Raw genomic sequence first — 19,453 nt, forward strand, 5'->3', positions numbered from 1 at the left:
ATTAATGATCTTTGCTAGATCTCCTAGATAACTTGCTGCAGCTTCCACACTAGCATTTCTGCTTCCCCTGGTGCTTTGATGCTGTGGAGGTGACTTCTTTCCTTAAACCTTACGAACCAATCTCTGCTGGCTTCAAACTTTTCCCCTACAGCTTCCTCGTGTCTCTCAGCCTTCATAGAGTTCGAGAGGATTAGAGGTTGCCTCTGGATTAGACTTTGACCTCAGAGAGTACATTACTATGTTTGCCATTTACAATACTAAGGAATTTTAAATATAATGAAAGGTACTGTGACTTAAGTGATAAAAATAGGACTGCTTGGAAGATGAAAAGTATATACTCCATTTCTCATAAAAGTACTCATTGAGCCTTCTTGGCTCAGTCAGTTGAGCATAAGACTCTTGATCTCCGCCTGGGTCACCATCACAGGGTTCTGAGTTTGAGCCTCTTGTTGAGCTCCATGCTGGGTGTGGACCTGGTCAAGATTCTCTCTCTCCCCTTACCCCTCCTCCCTTTGTTTGTTCTCTCTTTCTCTCACTCTCCCTCTCTCTTAAAAAAATAATAAATAATAAGTTATTTTAAAAATAATCATTGTAGGGACACCTGGGTGGCTCAGTCTGTTCAGCATCTGCCTTCATCTCAGGTCATGATCTCAGGGTTCTGGGATCAAGTCCTGCGTCAGGTTTCTTGCTCAGAGGGGAGCCTGCTTCTCCCTCTACCTGCTGCTCCCCCTGCTTGTGCTCTTTCCCTCTCTTTCTCTGACAGATAAATAAATAAAATATTTATAAGTAAATAAATAAGTTAAATAATCATTACAACCATTCTACTTTATTTATTTATTTATTTATTTGACAGAGAGAGGTGACAAGTAGTCAGAGAGGCTGGCGGCGGGGCGGGTGGGGGGGGAGCAGGCTTCCCTGCTGAGCAGAGAACCAGATGCGGGGCTCCATCCCAGGACCCTGAGACCATGACCTGAGCTGAAGGCAGAGGCTTAATCCACTGAGCCACCTAGGCACCCCTCATTGTAACCATTCTAAAGGCAAATTCAGAAAGAGAGAGAATAATCTCCTATTCAACTCTTATAAATTTAATGAACATTTTTGTAGCATTCTGAAATCGTCTTTTTAGTACCAGAACACTTGTTGGAATATATTTATACTTTGATGAGTGAGTCTTTAGGACTATGGAAATTAGTGGGAAATGATGATATTATGGAAAAAGTCAATCAAATTTGACTAAAAGCCAAAAAATTTCATGAACCAGCCTTATCTGCCTACAACCACAGCTTGGAAAGTAGCTCCAAAGAGCTAATACTTGAATTAACTCATGAGAATGTTCCACCATTGCTTATTAGATGAATATATTCTGTGAGATTCAAAGTCTGTTCTTATACTGCTTATGTAGGATTAAGACTATTTTAGAGTAAATATGATTTTCAAGAAGAAATCTCTGAAAAGGGAAATGTATATAAAGTAACAAAATTTGCCAGAACTTGTAAGTAATTTGGGGGCTCTAAAAAGATAACCAGTTTAAGGGAAGACTGAATAATTCCCTAGTCGTTACATAAAATTATATTTGATAATCTTATATTCATGATGAATATATTCTTAAAATATAAAATCCACCAAGTGAAATCAGTCATTTAACATGAGATGCATGAACTATAATGTTGATGTAATCTAATAATATTTTAGCATTAAGAAATGAAAAAAAATAATGTAAACTTCCAGGCAACGGTTCCTCATCTGAAGAATGCAGTAATTCTTCTGCCCTCACCATACTTATAAGCTTTCTAGGTATAAATTAAATAGCTTTTTCATGTGTTTGAGTTCCCATTTTAAAAAGAAGGATTTTCAACTACAAATCACTGCATTGAAATACTAAACATGTGAAAACCAGACTGCAAACTATAAATGTAAGATTGTAACATCTTTGTATTAGCAGAGACCTTAACTCAGCTTAAATTTATGAGAAATATCTTTAATGTGAAGACAACTAGAGATTATGGAAAATTGGAACAGAATTTGGTGAAGTAACTTATCACTTATTTGGTCCAATTTGAAAGAGGTAAAGACATGCCCCCCTGCCAGGGGATCCTGCTGAGGGGCCTGAATTCTGACATTAATGCTCCTTTGAGAGTGTGGAGTTGTTACAAAGAAAGTATTATCTGGCCTACCCTTAACCCAGTTGTTCAGATTTCTCGAAACCATTAATTATCCAGTCTCCCAGCAGTGCACTGAGGTAATGAAACTCAAGATGGGTTGATTTTACGTTACTGGGGGACTGGAAAGAATTTGGAGGGACACGTGTTGACCGGAAGGATTAGGCATGTGAGAGGCAATGTGGCAGGTTTTTAGGGGAAAAGGCAGTGATTTCCAGTGACCTGGAGCTGGGGCCAGGTGGAGTCGCTTGAAACGCTTCTCTCTGGGTTTCCTGTACTTTTCAGTCTCTTACGCAGCTCTTCATAACAAAACCATTTGTCATCGTTTGTTATTGCCTAGGATTCTATCCACCATCTTCTCATGTTCTTCCTCTTAAGTAGTGTTTGAGTAATGTCTATAGCATTTCCCCCACTACTATAAGGGTTATGTCAGTCTGTTCTCATTGAGCCAGAAAGAAATGACCTTTGGTGATACCTCAGTTAACATTGTGTGCTCGCATTTTTGAATACCAATGCTTTCAGCCTAGAGCTAGTTTAATAAAGAAAAATGCAAGATAAAAATTCAAAGGGAATATATGTCAATAGGACTGAATGGAAGATGAATATATAAAAACCAATATTTATAAAACATCTGGACCAGCTAAATGAATCATAAAATGGTATTGAAATTCCAGTGAACTATTTTATGGGATACCCTTAAAAGAGAATATCCTGTAGCCATTACAAAGAATAGAGCAGAAATAATAAAGGATAATTCTCAATATTAAAGGAAAAAGCAAAATATATTTGCCACAAATGTTTTATTGATTTCCAAAATGTCTGCATCTTTTCCCATCATATATAATTTCTAATGTAGTCAAATCTGGTATCTTGTTTGCAGTTACTTTTTCAAGTATAGCAAGTCTTGCGTTTACCACATTTGAAAATAAATATTCGTGTGTATGTATGTAAATATTTAAAAGCATGGTGCAGTATAGACTGTGTATTACTCTATCATTGGCATAATCTTTTTGAAAGGGTTTAATATACACTTAGAGCCTTCTGAGACTGAAATGTTTTCAGAAAGCAAAAAATTGAAATAGTTTCTAAGGAGGGGAATTGGGGGTCTGATGGTCAGGAGTGCAGAGATTTATTTGGATAGTAGACTGTATGCTACTGTTTCTTTTAGCTTTTTAACCAAATGCAGGTATTACTTCTTCAAAAACAATTTCATTTTTAAAAATTATGATCCTATAATGGTTACATGTATTTACCACTTTATCTCTCTACGTATACCATTAAGGGATGTTATTCCTTTAAATATTACTTAAAAAGTTTAAAATCCATGATATAAGAAAATTTAAATAGTATAACAGCTTATAGCATTAGAGAGCAGATCATTGGATCAGCTGATAAATATCATCATTGTGTTTCAGGATTTCTTTTCCTTCAGTGCCCAAGACTCTTGGTCACGCTGCCTCAAAGAAGGAAGAGGTAGACCAGAGAAAGAGTGGTGGGCAGCAAGGCAAAGTCTATTGAGCAAGAGTATAAAGCTCCCAGAAAGGGAGGGGACCTGAGAGGGTTGCCTTTGGAGTTTCTAAGTCTAGGGGTCTTTATCGGATTGTTGGCAGATGTTTTAATCTGATTAACCCTCCATGCATCTGTCACCCAATCACATTTTTGTCCACACGCTCATCATCTACCTATCAGGTAGTTGTTCATGTGGAAAAGGTGGAGAGCTCCTTTCAGGGTGGTGTAGAATAAAAGGATGGGATCTTTTTCCTTTTAAGGGTAGCTTCCTCTTAGGACAGGGTCCCTTGCCCCTGCCTGCCTTTCTTCTGACTATCCTCCTGAAGAGTGGCCCTGGTGGGTGACCACAGAGTGGTGTACAATGCTAAAGTGAGTGTTCATAAAAATAGGGACTTCCAGTTTCTTCACACCCTTGCCAACACTTACTATTTTCTGTCTTTTAAATTATAACCATCCCAGTATACATGAAGTGATAATTTCATTGTGCCTTTAATGTGTATTTCTCTAATGAAGAATGACTGAGGATTTTTTTTTTAAAGATTTTATTTATTTATTTGACAGACAGAGATCACAAGTATACAGAGAGGCAGACAGAGAGGCAGGCAGAGACCTGCAAAGCAGAGAGCCCAATGTGGGGCTCGATCCCAGGACCCTGAGATCATGACCCAAGCCGAAGGCAGAGACTTAACCCACTGAGCCACCCAGGCGCCCCAACTCTGAGGATTTTTCATGTGCTTGTTGGCAATGTGTCTTTCTTCTTTGGACAAATGTCTCTTCAGATACTTTTATAAAATGGTGTAGCCCTTTGGCAGCTTGGTATTCTTCAAAATGTTAAGCATGGGGGCACCTGGATGGCTCAGTCTGTTGAGAGTCTGACTTGAGCTCAGATCATGATTTTGGGGTCCTGGGATCGAGTTCAGTGTCTGGCTCCATGCTCAGGGGAGAGTCTGCTTGAGATTTTCTCTCTCCCCCTCTTCCTCTTCCCCTCACCCCCCCAAATAAATAAATAAATCTTTTTAAAAATGGTAAGCATAAAGTTTCCATAAGACCCAGCAGTCCCACCTCTAGCTATGCAAATACCCAAGAAAAATAAAAACACATGAGCATTCATAGTAACAGCATGTCTCATAATAGCCAAAGGTGGAGACAATCCAAACGTCCATAAAATGATGCATGGATAAATAAAATATGGTATGTCCATATAATAGTAAATTATTAGGCCATAAAAAAGTTATGAATTACTGATACATGATACAAACATAGGTGAACTCTGGAAACATTGTGCTACATGAAAAAACAACCATGAAAGATTGCATATTACATGATTCCATTCATATGAAATTTCCAAATTAGGCATGTCGATAGAGACAGAAGATAGACTGGTGATTTTCTAGGGCTGAGAGGATGGAGGCAAATGGAGAATGACTGCTAGTGAGGGCTTCTTTTTTTTTTTTTAAGATTTTATTTATTTATTTGACAGAGATTACAAGTAGGCAGAGAGGCAGGCAGAGAGAGAGGGGGAAACAGGCTCTCCGCTGAGCAGAGCGCCCGATGCGGGGCTCAATCCCAGGACCCTGAGATCATGACCTGAACCGAAGGCAGAGGCTTAACCCACTGAGCCACCCAGGTGCCCCTAGTGAGGGTTTCTTTAGGGAGTGATGAGAATGTTCTAGAATTTTGATGGCAATACAACTCTGTATATGCCAGAATCCATTGAACTATGCACTTTGAATGGGTGGATTGTATCATATATGAGTTGTATCTCAATAAAAAATTTTTTTAAAAGAGAGGATAGAGTCCATTGTCTTCAAAAATCTTACAATCTGTATATTTCTAAATCATTAATGTTGTTGTTGCTATAAGCCTACTGTGGGTACTGGGGAAACAAGGAGATAATCATGGTCAGGTATGTTGTTTGTATGTTGATACATTATTCTGCAAATGTTTCCAAGGGGCTTGCCATAGAATGATTAATACAAAACAGGATTAGAGATACAAAGTTGAATGACAAAATATCTGGCCGGTGGGTAGAGAGACAAGAAGAGTGCTAGATGAATGGCATTAAATTCTGTGACTTTATCCCCAGATATGGGAATAGTGGTAGAAGTGAAAAGATGACACCAAAATTGGTTTCATAGAAAGTTAGCCAAGTAAAGGTTACCATATATTCTGAGAATCACCCTCCCTTCCCCACACCTTACACCGGGGATTTGCCTTGACAGGCATATTGTTATTATTTGATCCTCTCTGCTAGCCACAATTGACTAGGCCATAAATAAACCCTTGACCCAAACTGCTCCAGATGTTCTCTCCTAGGAATTAGGAATTTGGACTCGATCAGTCTGTATGGTTGTAACTTGAACTGAAGGATGTAAGTGCAGGAGTTATAGGTCTGCTATTGTCTGTTATCTCTATAAAGAAACCAGGAAAGCCAGACTGGGGAGATGGATAAAAGACCTAGAGAGAAGCAAACATAAGAAATAAAAAGTAAGTACTACTGGGTTACTGATAATTTGCTCATTTCTTCTTCCAGGCCCAGCAGCGCTTTGTTTTGTAAGAGACTCCAGTACTTCTAATAAAATCACCCTTTGACTTTAGAAGAAAAAAATAAAAATGAGGAATAGAAAGGGTGTGAAAGAAGTAGGAATTGATGTCCCATCTGAGGAGCTGGGATGTTCCAGGACACAAAACTGTGGCATTGGGCAGTAAATTTATTTGAATATAAATTTGTGTATTTTATATTACATTATTTGTTTATCACAGTATTGGGGTCGTATATAATCATTATCAAGCATGTATTCTTATTAGAGAAAATCTGGCAAAATCACTCTATTCATAGTAATGATACAGCAATCTCCAAATATCAATGAGCATAATGAGAATTCTCAGTGGGAAGAAAGATCTGGTCCCACTGGAAGTTCTTATTCTTGTCCCTTCCCTAAAAATCCAAGCTATTTCATGTTTTGTTTTGTTTTCTGGAATTGTTATGTCACAGAAGATATATTTGTAATTAGAAAGAAGTAAAAGATAATAGCAGAACTTAAGCCTTCTAGATTAGAAATGTAAACAAAAATACATCTAAATTTAAGACTCAATGTTTTTTCCAAAGTATAAAGCAAAGAACGAACCTAGTACTTAACTCACTTACATACATTAGAAGTTTAAATTTAAAAGGATTCAGAAATGAGAACTAGTAAAGAAATAGTCCAGTGAAATACTGAGGTAAAACAAGGATTAAAAGTATAAAAGTCATAAAAAATGTTCACATCCTGAATTAGGTAAAATGAATGAAAAGAAATAGAAAGTTACTAATAACTTTCTTACTGTTTATCATTCTCTGTAGACTTTTAGCCAAGAATGAAAATCTCCAGTTTTATTTTGGTCATCTGACTCTCTAGCGTCTCTTTGCGTGGATTGATCCGTATGCATTTCACTATGTAGCAATCTCTTCCTATTATCATACAGGAGAATTTATCAAAAGACATGATTTTTTCAGCGTCCCATCCAGACATTGTTCCCCCAGACCGTTATTATAAGGCAGCCTCACTTAGTATGGACAATGCCATTATAACTAGTGTAGTTCCAACAGTTAGCATATTGCATTTGAAAAAAAAAAGGATGGCATTTTAAATTCTTAAGCCAAATCATTTATGCTTTACATATATAATTCATGCACAATTTTGAGTAATGTGTTAGGAGGATTAAATGTGTCAACCAAGTTATGTCTCCAAATAGGAACATTTCATTGGTTCAGGCGAGGCTGGTGGATGCTTGAGGTTTTCTTCTAAATTTTCTGCCTCAGATAGCTGCTTTAGATCATTGCAGGTCTAATTGAAATAATGCTAATGTCAGTTCACTCTTCTATAAATAACTCTATTGAAAATAATTTCTGTGTTCTGAATAGCAACATGATTCTACATATCAGACTCGATTACAGATGTTCCTGCCAATAAAGTTATGGAGTTCTTTATGATAAAAACTTTGTGTTGAACTGGATGTTATTTAGGAGATCATTATACGTTTCAAGGTTAACAGGAAACACCGACTGAAAAAGTCACATAGAGTAAACCAATGTAATCTATTTCCCAACTATTCGCTCTGTATCCTCTAAAGAGCCCTTTCCCTACCCTACCTAAATTCTTTAGTTAGAATCTATGTCCTGTTCATCCTTTCATCTCCAGAGTCTGGCACAGTGCCTTTATACTATAGACGATCATTTCTTCAGTCCATTCAGTTAATAGAAAGTTACTGAGTCCCATTCATTGCCAGGCTCTATTCTAAGTAATGGGTTAGAGCAGTGTAAAAATCCCTACCCTTATGGGGCTTGCATTCTAGAATAAGGAAACTTATAATAAAAGGTAAAAATAGAAGATAGAGTACACTAGATATTAGTAAATGCTGTAGGAAGAAATATATCTTTGAACAAGAATAGTAAATGATAGGGTAGAGAGTTACAATTTCAAAAGAGGTAGTCGTGTACCTTCTTGATGAGGTTATTTCTGAGTGAAGACCCGAAACCGTGAAGCCAAGCAGCCATGTGGAAATACGGAGGGGAGCACTGCAGGCAGAGGGGAGAGCAGGAAAAGGCTGCCTAATGTGTTCAAAAAAAGCAATGATGTCAGTGTACCTACTGTATGATGAGCAAAGGGGAAATTAGAAGCCAGAAAGTTAATAGGGACCCTGTGTTTGTGACATCTAGGTCATTCTAGAAACTGAAGATTTTAGATTTAATGAGTTGGGAAACATTGAAGGATTACAGCAGAAGCATGACATAATCTGCTTTGTGTATTTTACAAGATCCCTCTAGTCCCTCTGTTGAGACTGAGAAGAGAAAGGGCTAAAGCAGGGAGACCATGGCCATGTAAGGGGTGAAGAGACACCCACATCAGCAGGGGAGATGCAAACATAAAGTAGACTGGGGAGGTGCGGAGAGAACTACCTGCAAAAAGAAAATGGTAGAGTATGATTTGCTGGGCTTTCAGTGTGTCACAGAGAGAAAAGGGTCAGGAGCAGTTGCTATTTGCTTGTTTGGCCTCCCACAGGTATGTGGTTGGAAAAGGAGAAATCACATTTTTTGATAATAATAGATACTCTTCTTTGTCACTATACCACAGCTCAGTAAACTATAGTCTTTTAAAGGTTAACCGCAAAAGAAATCTGAATCCATATCAGTAAACATTTTGCATTATTGCAATGATGTTCATGGGTCTGTCTCGCACTTTTTAAAAAAAGATTTTATTTATTTGGGGGAGAGAGAGAGAGAGCACAGAAGGAGAGTGAGAGGGAGAAGTAGACTGCCTGCTGAGCTGAGAGCCCAGTGTGGGGCTTGATCCCAGGACCCTGAGATCATGACCTGAGGCGAAAGCAGATGCTTAACCGACTGAGCCACCCAGATTCCTCCGTCTTGTAATTTGATTGGGCTTTTTATTCATGCATGGTTTTTATAACATTGTGTTTTGGTCATTTGGTAAATAACAGCTCACTGAGTTATGTAAATATTCCACATGTTCACATATTTTATTATACAATATTTTAAAATATCATTTTCATTTATATCATGCCCATTTCAGTAAAAAAAAAAAAAAAGCAAAAAAACACACACACACACTTAAGTATTAGGAAGCACATGGTGGCAAATACAAATTGTCCATAATCATAATTTTCATTTGAAAGCTCGAAATTTATCCCTGGCAACAAATTGTGTTAGTTGTTTTCCTTGAAATGACTCACTTTCTTCATTTGTGAGGAAATGTCTGCCAAATACGCAGTCAGGAATTGCAGTAATTTGTCTGTCAGTTGTTCTTTCAAATAAAAATGGTATTTCATGAAAAAAGCATATGTCATTTTTCTAGGGACAACTTTTGTACTTAGTATGCACCAGAAATGTTTTGTGTCACACAGAATGTTAAAAAGACATTCATGGAAGTGATGTGAATATTTTTACTGCTTCCTCTAGGACATTCTTAAATGAAAGTGACTTTTTTTTTTTTTTTTTAACTCCAGGTGCCTGTTTGTGGCTTCTATTGTGGTTGGTGCCAGAACCTTGACCATGTGACGATACCAACAAATTTTATCCTCTGTTGCTTTTGTACCTTTGGAGATAAGGTCAACATGGAGAAACAGGCAGACAACATGTAAGTGCTAATATGAAAATAGTTCTGATTTCACAGGCCCCCAAAAAAGGTCATGGATATTTACAGGAGGCTGTGGATCAAACTTCGGAAACTGCTGGTTCAGGAGACTAGGAGAGTGAGTGTTCTGGGAAGATTATATAATCATCAGGTCGCATCCGGGTTCTTGGTATGAACTTAACATGAAAACTGGAAGTCTGGTTGTGTGTTTCTTCCTAACCTTGTTTATCCACGTGGATATTGGCTAGGATTAGATAAAAGGTAGAATTAAACTAGGATTATAGTTTGGCTAAGCAAATATAAGGAAGGGAAAGGGTCAAGAGAATTGAGTGTACATGCCAAAGAGTGATAAGGATTGAGTCTGAAGTTCAAGCTGTAAGGTGAGGAAAGGTAGACATGATGGAGTGAGTAATAATGACTAGTAGGGTTAATGAATGCTGTGTCAGAGCAGGGCCAAAGGATTGTTTTATTTGGTTCTAATTTGGAGCTGGAACGCTGGGAGATGACAGTTGGAGTGTGAAATATTTGAAAATGAGATTACGGATATTTAAAATTACGAAAAGTGTCTAAGGTAACGACCAGCGAGTGAGCAGCTGCAGTAGGATCAAAAGTAGAATTTTGGGATGAGAGAGAATTAAGAACTGACAAATCATCTACCCACTAAGATAACAGAGTGACAAAGAGCATGCACTTTGGAGCTTTACTGCCAGAACTCAAATCAGGTAGACTTCTAGCTGTATAATTTACTCAGTTCTCCTGGGTCTTAATTCTCTATCTGTATGATATGGTCAATGACTGTATTTATCTAATTCATGGTGCTGTTATAAGACTTAAATGAGTTATTAGATATAAAGCACATAAAACAGTGCCTGGCATGCAGTAAAAACAAAAACAAACAAACAAACAAAAAACCCATGTATCGATGGTAAATGTCATTAAATCTATTCAAGTTATCTGGAATTATGGCAAGATGAATAATGAGAGAGAGAGTTAAAGTGTTCATTATTGGTGAGGTTATAACGCAGGGGCTGTGACAAGGAGGAGAAATTGGTGACACAATGTGATAACAACTGAGATTCAAAGCTGAGGGTTGTCAGAAGGAGGGAGGTAATGTGGTCAGGAAGTGACAATTAAGACCAGTTAGGATCAGTAAGGGCCCAGCACTATGAGGAGTACTTGTGAGCACTAAGGGCAATGATGTCTTCAGGCAAGGGCTAGAATTAATCTTCCAGATTCTCCTCTACATTCAAATAGCAAATTTTAATTGTTGGCCATTGATACTTAAAATTGTAAAACTAAAGTTAACTCCTTCCTGCCAAGTGTCCACTTGCTCTCTACAAGTCACCATTTTCTCTTGAATTTATCTCTGCACAGACTTTCATTGGTTTTGATTTCCCCCCTTTGTTTTAATTCTCACTGCCACCAGCCAAATTCAGGCCAAGTCACTCTGTGCCTGGCTGTATATTATTATCCTAGCTGTTGGCTTTAACTCAAGTCTGTTACTCATTTTTTTCCCTCTTACATGTTTCATCCTGAAGCAAATCTCTGTCTGATTCCTTTGCTTTCTCAAAAAAGAGTAGTGATAATTAAAGTTTTGTTAATATTTGCAGAAATCTCTTTGGCCTAGTTTTCAAGGTCTTCCTTTTAGCCACCAGCCCAAATAGCCTCTGAACTTTACCTCCCACTGTGAGTTACAGAACATTCCCAGTATATTTTCCATTACTGTTCAAGAGAACTCTCTTCCTCCCTCTTCCTACCACACCCCAAGCAAATCAAGAGCTAAAGTAGGAGGCTCTTACCACTCATTTGATTCCAATGTGATGAAGAGGGAACATGTGGGCTCCTTTACCTGTTGTGCTCTTGTGGTTTGTACTTTACAAACAGTTGTAAATGTTGGCCATACCCAATGCTTATCCCTAGATAGCTGAAAACTTTAAGTGGGCTTGGCATTTCCTGACTTGTGACCTCAGGGAATTTCTTATGGAAATTTGCACCTATGAGGAAAAGAACTCAGAATATACACAATTCTTCTCTTTCAGCTAAGAAGATAGACAGTGCATAAAAATGATATTGGAACCCTAACATTGAGAAATGTGTCTTTCAGGAAGCCCCTGTAGGGAAGAAGGATAATATTCCCTCCACCCTTGTAGATTCTTGGCTGAGAAACAACACTTGCCCTCACACCCCAGTATTAGAAGACAGATTAACCAGAGACAAACAAACAAGTCTAATAACGTGTACCCCCTGTATACACAGTTGAGTAACTCACTGAAATGACTCAAGCCATGACCTAAAATATCACCTCCAGCTAAAGATAGAAGAATGATGTTGGGAGTAAGGGAAGGGCAGTTAAAGGAGATTACCAGAAAAAGCACAGTAAACAAGGGTATGGTTGTTATATGGATTTAAGACTGTGCCTTCTCCATTGGTAAGAGTTTCTAGAGATTTAGTTATCCTTCCTGATACATAGAGGGAGACACTCTTACAAGTGGAGGTTTCCCTTATAAATGTAAATGTCTTTAGCAAAAGTGTAACTTTTACCTTCTTAATTGGTATTTCAGGATATTTAGAGTTTCTTCTGTCTGCAGTTTCTTTTTATTTTATTTTATTTTATTTTATTTATTTGACAGAGAGAGATCACAACTAGGCAGAGAGGCAGGCAGAGAGGAGGAAGCAGGCTCCCCGCAGAGCAGAGAGCCCGATGTGAGGCTCCATCCCAGGACCCCGGGATCATGACCTGAGCCGAAGGCAGAGGCTTTAACCCACTGAGCCACCCAGGCGCCCCCTGTCTGCAGTTTCTTAAAAATAACAAGCCTAGACGGGCGCGGTGTTTCATGCCTGTAGTCCCAGCTACTCAGGAGGCTGAGGCAGGAAGATCGCTTGAGCCCAGGAGTTCTGGGCTGTAGGGCCTATGCCGATTGGGTGTCAGCACAAAGTTTGGCATCAATATGGTGACCTCCCGGGAGCGAGGGACCACCAGGTTGCCTAAGGAGAGATGAACTGGCCCAGGTCGGAAACTGGAGCAGGTCAAAACTCCTGTGCTGATCAGTGGTGGGATCGCTCCTGTGAATAGCCACTGCACTCCAGCCTGGGCAATATAGCGAGACCCTGCCTCTTATAAAAATAAATAAATAAATAAATAAATAAATAAATAAGCCTAAAATAATCCTTATAGCAAAGAGGCATATTTTGGGTGGCAAATTCTGTTCCCCTTTACCCCACATTCTTCTGCAATTAGATTTGTCAGAAGAAAATTTTTTAGACCAAGTAAGACCTTCCAGAGGCATCCATTAAATATGGAAAAAGGGGATGGGATTCAACTGTATATAGAAGAAGTCTCTAGATGGGGTAATTAGAAATGGAGCACTGTAATGAAAGGGGGTTATGTGATTGGGACAAAATTTTTTATTATTTTTTTCTTTTTTCAGGAAGAGGGGCAGGCAGAGGAAGAAGTAGGCTCCCTGCTGAGCAGGAAGCCTGATGTGACTGACCCTTGATCTCAGGACCCTGGGATCATGATTCTAGCTGAAGGCAGATACCCAACCAACTGAGCTACGCAGGTAAGGGACAAAATTTATTAACATGTATATAATAATCCTATTTTTTCCACTACTGCAGTAACAAGACTATAATTTTTATAATGATTCTGCTGTACCTCTTTCCTCTTCTGTGGTTATGTCAACTGATTCCAGAAGTTTTTACAATTCAGAATGTGGAGAGTGATGGAAATACACTGGAGTTTAGAGAAAGTAGGAAAGGATTTAGCATAAAAGATTAAGAAGAAAGGGGGGACGGGGAGTACAGAAGCCTTGTTCTTTGCAATGAACTGAATCTTTTCATTTTTGTTTAGAAAATTGAATTAGATATTGGAATTTTATTTATTCCTTCTTATTTCTGGATTTATTCCCATGCTAGTCTATAGATAGACTGGACCATGTAGACCTTGCTTTTATTAGGATTTTAGTTTTACATGTTGCTCACAGTGTAAGAAAACTTCTTTGCCATTTCCTGAATATACGTTGCTATAATCATGGTTCCCAAAGTTTGAACCAGCATGCCGTGGTGTGCTGTGATAAACTCTCAAAGGCACTGCCAGCTATTTTAAATATTCAAAGAAAATACACTAGTATTTGTTGTATACTGTATGAATTACTGAAATAATTTGTTGGGATTTATACTACTTAATAAATGGATCCATTGTTGACTTTAAAAATATAATAACCAGTATTTTACTAGCAAAATGAACTTATTTGGAAATGGCAGAGGAATTGCAATTTGGGGCAAGCAAACTTTGGAGAACAGTTGGCGAGTACAGAGAATGAAGGAAAGGGACTTGTTTTATCCAGGAAAGAAGGAAATTTGGGCGGGTTGTTTTGAACAAAAGTTTACTGGAGAAGGGTAAGGATTTGAGGTTGTGATGGTTTCTCATTGGCTTCGAACAGTGCTTAGTGTGCTGTTGTTGGGGCAGGAAGAAATCTTCCTTCTTTTTGTTAAAAGCAGATGAAATTCCTGTGTGAAAAATGTCCTCCCTTGTCAAGATAATTCTTACCTTCTTTCTGCTGGTGGTGCAGGCTGCAGTGAGTGGTTCATTTCTGAGAGCTCCCCCTTCAGGGATTTCTGAGTTCCTTTTGAAGGAGATTTCCTTTATTTATTTTCACATGGTCAAGTATTTTATTTTATCTTATTTTTTTTGGTTTAAGATTGTTATGAAAGAAACACTGAGATACTAAGTCTCATGATAGAAAGTTCTATAACCTTTCCAAATTCCACACCTTCTCTTACTGCTTTCATTTGACCCAGAATAGTTTATTCCCCTATTTTTATTTGAAAAAAAAAAAAAATTCTCTACTAATTTTCATAATCGGTTTCAAAGGCTGCCTCCTCTAGAAGGACTTCTTTTATACCTAGTGACCTCTCTGCCACCATCCTCTGAACTTTTTGGGTCTGTTTTAAAGAGAAACAGAATTTGCCACCCTAGAATGTGCCTCTTTGACATAACATTTTTTTAGGCTGACTATTTTTAGGAAACAGCAGACACAGGAGAAGTTCTGAAAACAAAGTAGGTTACCCTTTTGTAAGAGACACTTTAAAAGAAACCTCCATTTGTGAAGGTGTCTTCCTCTCTGTACCAGGAACAGGAAAATGACTAAATCTCTAGAAACTTTTATCAATGAAGAAGGCACAGTCTTAAATTTACCTAACAGCCCTACCCTGTTTACTGTGCTTTTTCTAGCAACCTTCCATAACTGGCCTTCCCCTACCCCCAACATTTTTCTTTTGTCTTTAGTCAGAGAAGGTGTTTAAAGTGGTGACTTGGGCCATGTCAGGGAATTACTCAATTTTCCTGGGTCTCTCCCAGATGTTCAGGGGTATACATGTTATTAAACTTCTGTTTGTTTTTCCTCTGGTTAATCTGTCTTTTACTAGGGATGGGGTGTCTCAGCCAAGAACCTGGAAGGGTGGAAGGAAAATTATTTTTCCTCCCTTACAATTAAAACACTTGTAATGTTCTCTACTATCCTCTCCTATAACACTATACATTCTCTGAGAGCAGAAACCACATCTCATTTATAGATTGAGATTTTTAAAGATGACAGAGACTTCAGAGATCATTTACTCTACACCATCTTTTTCACAGATGAGGTCAGGGAAGTAGGAAAAGAATAGTTAATTGGTTAGAAAGCAGCCCAGTAACTTAACGGCAGAACTGAGGAGTCCTGTATCTTCTCATTCTTGGTAGCATTCCTTTCTGCAGAAAATCCCAAATAATAGATATCTAAAATTATTTGATAGCTGTATTATTAAAGTGATGATGGAATTAAATTGACTTTCTTTTAATAATCAGGATAATATAAATTTTCAAGAAAGCTCTCCTAAGAAAAAATTAAATTTAAATCACCATTTATTTTTCTTTGACATTGACCTTCAGATAATTAAGGGGTAATTTCTATTTACTTCTATTTTCTGAGTGAAAAATCTGGGCTTTAGGAATTTTCTTTATATTTCTACCTTCATGTAGTCAGAAGTGTGACAATAAATACCCAATTCATTATATTTACTTGAAATAATTATACATCTATAGAACATGTGATGGTGTGAAATTTTGCAGCTCCCTGGAAATTGGTAATTTTATGTTGTAGTTAGAATTATGCTGTTATTGCCTGCTATGTGATTTTTTTTTGCCATATATAATTTTAGCTTACAGTTAATTAGTTCAGGACATTTTGTAAAATAATAGAATTATTCTTTTTATACTATCTACAATTAATTTATTTTTTTGAGATTTATTTAACAAGAGAGAGATCACAAGCAGGCAGAGAGGCAGGCAGAGAGAGAGGGGGAAGCAGACTCCCTGCTGAGCAGAGAGCCCGATATGGGCCTCGATCCCAGGACCCTGAGACCATGACCTGAGCTGAAGGCAGAGGCTTAACCCACTGAGCCACCCAGGTGCCCCTACAATTAATTTTATATAATAATCAGATAGTTTTCTTTTTTTCCTTTGGAAAAGAATATGTTAAAAGTTGTTGCTTTAAGAAATAACATAAAGCAAAACCTAGTTTTACCTGATTTTAATAAAGCATAATACTGATTTTCAAACTTAATGTGTAATGATTCTAGTCTTGTATTTATAATTTCATTTAATTTTAATGCCATATCTTTTCTATATAGTAAGGACTTTTTTTTTTTTTTTTTTGTAGATTAAATGGACCCGAGTTACCAAATCTAATCATGAACTCTGGAGTGGTTGTATATAAACCAAATGTACAACTGAATTCTCTTTAGAACACACATATACACACCCATGTAAATATATATTATATAAATTTAGTTGTCTCTACAGTCATAGAACTACCAGTTTTCTTGGGAAAGTCTATTTATAGACTTTTAATAAGTTACATTTATTTCCAGAATTCCATAGTGAACACTGTCACAGAATAAGAGTAAAGAAAATTTGAGTTTTAGGCTAGATTGCTCTATAATGCAGTAGCTTGTTTAAGACGATTATATCAACTGTGAGGGAGAGAGAGAAATCTTTTTTAAGCATGATTTAGGTTAATTTTATTTTTGATCTCAAGTATTTTCATATATGGCACCTTTCCTTTTCTTTTTTTCCCTCACTCATAGATTTTTCAAGTATTAAAGTGTCATATTAAGGGATCAGGTTTTTATGGAAGAATCCATTACATGAATTAGGTATTCAGGGTAAGACTGATTTCTCTTCTACACTAAATAAATGTCATAAAAATTTCAGTAAGATTTTGTTAATATCATATTAACTTGCGAATACTTCAACCGACGATGACCTGATTTTATTGTAAGCTTTGCATCTGAGGGCATTTCACAATATACCTTCCAGTTAGCACTCTAGCGTGGCAAGGTGGAGGAATTCAGATAACACATGCCACGCATATTTCAGCCCTTGGATTTCTGTTTGGATGATACTGGAATTGTAGACTTTCAGGCAACCAAATTATTTGCTCTAATGAAGAGGAATTGAGACTATTTTTACAACATAGCCAAGATTTCATCCTTTGAGCCCCAGTTATGCCTAACATAAAACACACCACTCATCATCTCTCGTACTCCTGAATGGTTCTTCAAAATGTTTATTTTAGGTAGAGAAAGCTTCTTAAATATTTCTGGAACTAACCATTTAAACAGAGAGTATACACAATACACCTTGGAATGAATATTACAGACAGAGAATCGTCATTACAACAAGCAGGCAAGCACAAAGTAAAGGCTGACTGATTTTTTTTTTTTTTTAACCCAACACTAAAGCTGAGAAGTAAACTATCAGGAGATAAAGAGCAATCAAGATAAAAAGATCAAAATGACTTACTCAAGTAGATTTCTAAAAGCCTTTCTCTATTATACTTGCTCCATAACATTGAACAGGACTGAATAGATTTAATCCCTGTGTGAATCTGATTTAGCTGTGGATATTTTGTAATTAAAAACTCTACTTGCTTTTAGAATATCTGCCTTTGATTAAAAATAAAACCACCTTTTTGATTGTTTAGCATATACCAAGTAGTTTTAGTCTACTTTGCTGATTATTCTAAAGCTTCTATAGCTTTATATTTTAAAAGTACTCCCTTGTATTACTTTTAGCTGGTTTGAACTGAACTCTGCAGTTCTGTGCCGCTGGTTTGCTAAGTAACCTTGGGGAAATCACATAATATACTTCTGTGATTCCATTTCTTTCAACTGTTTAAAGAGGAAAAAATAACCCATGTGTCTCAGAGAGAATATGCTGGCTCTATAAAATACTAAGATTTACGCGATGGAAGATATTTAATAGATGTGCCTTTTTAATAAAACAAGAGTACAGGTTTCCCTCACTATCTGAAAGTAGAGTGCTCCTATGAAATCTTGTAAGTCAAAATGGCATAAAGCAAAGAAGCAATTACTATTAATTTAAATGGGAAAAATTTCAGGTTTCTCAGACCGAACAAAATAGCCTCTCTTGGGCTTTTCTGATCTTCTGATTTTCTGATATTCGGCATCTTCTGATACATCTGCTAATGGATGCAGAAAATAAAGCACAGATGCTCACTACAGACAGAGCTGTGATTTGGTGCCGAGTGTAGTTCCTGAGGAAGGAGCTTGGCGGCGCCATTCTCACTGCTTGGGGTGCAGGTTGCTTCTATGATTTGTGGCTGCACAATAAACACTGAGCGCTATTTTTGCTTTTTTTCTTTTTTTGTAAAAGTGAAAATCCTCTTTAGCTTTCTTTCAGCAAGTGAAGAAAGGTACTAATGTAGGTCTTTCATTAAAATGAAGTGGTGTAACGCAAACTTTCAAGAGCAGGATACTAGAATAATCTTCTTTAGCATTCCCTCAAATCTCCCATCAATTTTTTTTTTTAAAGATTTTATTTATTTAATTGACAGAGAGATCACAAGTAGGCAGAGAGGCAGGCAGAGAGAGAGGAGGAAGCAGGCTCCCTGCGGAGCAGAGAGCCGGATGCGGGGCTCGATCCCAGGACCCTGAGATCATGACCTGAGCCGAAGGCAGCGGCTTAATCCACTGAGCCACCCAGGTGCCCCTCCCATCAAATTTAAGAAAAAAAAAATCTTACCCATCATTAATAATCCTTATACATACTTATATGTATAAGGGCTCTTAGGGGAAAGGGCTCATCTGTTAAAGAATTATTGACCCCCCTCCCCAAGAAAAACCTCTCACCTAAATGAATAAATAAGAGTGGAACAGGGAATGTTATTTTATTTAAGAAATCAGGGAGCTAGAGTGGGAGAAAAGTAGCACATTAGAGCAACTCACCCATCCTAGGTTTGGTAGGAGAAAGCGTAAGGAACAGAACTGACTCCAAACCTTCTGCTTTTAGGTTGAACAAGTATTAGGAGAAGTACAACAGTGTAACTGTCTTCCCTTCCGTGCTGTATAGGTGGTGAGCTTCAGTGATATTTGTATTAAGATGACTTGATGATGCTCAGTAAACATAATAAAGCACAGTGATTTAAGAAAAAAAAATATTTTGCTAATGAATAGAACCACCTCAAACCTAATTTTAGTCCTCTGTTTACTAACTCTTTTACCTTGGGCACCTGAACAATCCTATGCTCTCTTTTCTTCATCTTTACATAGGCACGAGAACCTAAACTGCTGTGCTTTTTTTCTTTCTTCTTG

This window comes from Meles meles, chromosome 10 (genome assembly GCF_922984935.1).
Source record: "Meles meles chromosome 10, mMelMel3.1 paternal haplotype, whole genome shotgun sequence".
NCBI lineage: Eukaryota > Metazoa > Chordata > Mammalia > Carnivora > Mustelidae > Meles > Meles meles.